This window comes from Triticum dicoccoides, chromosome 1A, assembly GCF_002162155.2.
Source record: "Triticum dicoccoides isolate Atlit2015 ecotype Zavitan chromosome 1A, WEW_v2.0, whole genome shotgun sequence".
Classification (NCBI taxonomy): domain Eukaryota; kingdom Viridiplantae; phylum Streptophyta; class Magnoliopsida; order Poales; family Poaceae; genus Triticum; species Triticum dicoccoides.
This window is the reverse complement of record NC_041380.1, coordinates 181,698,005-181,698,900: the sequence shown is the minus strand read 5'-3', so window position 1 is coordinate 181,698,900 and position 896 is coordinate 181,698,005.

Here is an 896-nt window from a genome sequence, read left to right as displayed (position 1 = left end):
GTAAAAAGGAAAGGTGAAGATCACCATGACTCTTATATAAAGTGATAGACAAGAATAAAAGATAGGCCCTTTGCAAAGGGAAGCGGAGGTTGTCATGTGCTTTTATGGTTGGATGCACAAAATCTTAATGTGAAAGAATGTCACTTTATATTGTCATTTGTGATATGGACCTTTATTATGCAGTCTATCGCTTTTAGTTCTTCCACATCACAAGATCGTATAAAGCTTATTTTCTCCACACTAATAAATCATACATATTTAGAGAGCAATTTTTATTGCTTGCAACGATGACAACTTACTTGAAGGATCTTACTCAATCCATAGGTAGATATAGTGGACTCTCATGGCAAAACTAGGTTTAAGGATATTTGGAAGCACAAGTAGTATGTCTACTTGGTGCAAATAATTTTGCTAGCATGAGAGGGAAAGACAAGCTCAACATGTTGGATGATCCGTGACAATATAATTTATCTCAGATGCAAGAAAACATAACCCATTATGTTGTCTTCCTTGTCCAACATCAACTCTCTAGCATGTCATATTTTAATGAGTGCTCACAATCATAAAAGATGTCCCAGATAGTATATTTATATGTGAAAACCTCTCTTTCTTTATTACTTCCTATTAATTGCAACGATGACCAAAACTATGTGATGTAGGGTAGAACCCTAATCACCCAATCTTTCACGAAAGGAGTTAATCCCGCGAAGAACACGAGGAACAAGAGGGGGAAACGAGGGGAATCATGAGGGGAAACACGAGAGAATCACTAAAACCAACAAGAATGATCACACATGCGCTAGATCCATGAACACAATGGAAGACACAAGATCCAAAGTCAACAACGGACGATACAAGAGGTAACCGGTTCTTCTCCGTGAGGAGGTCTTGAATAC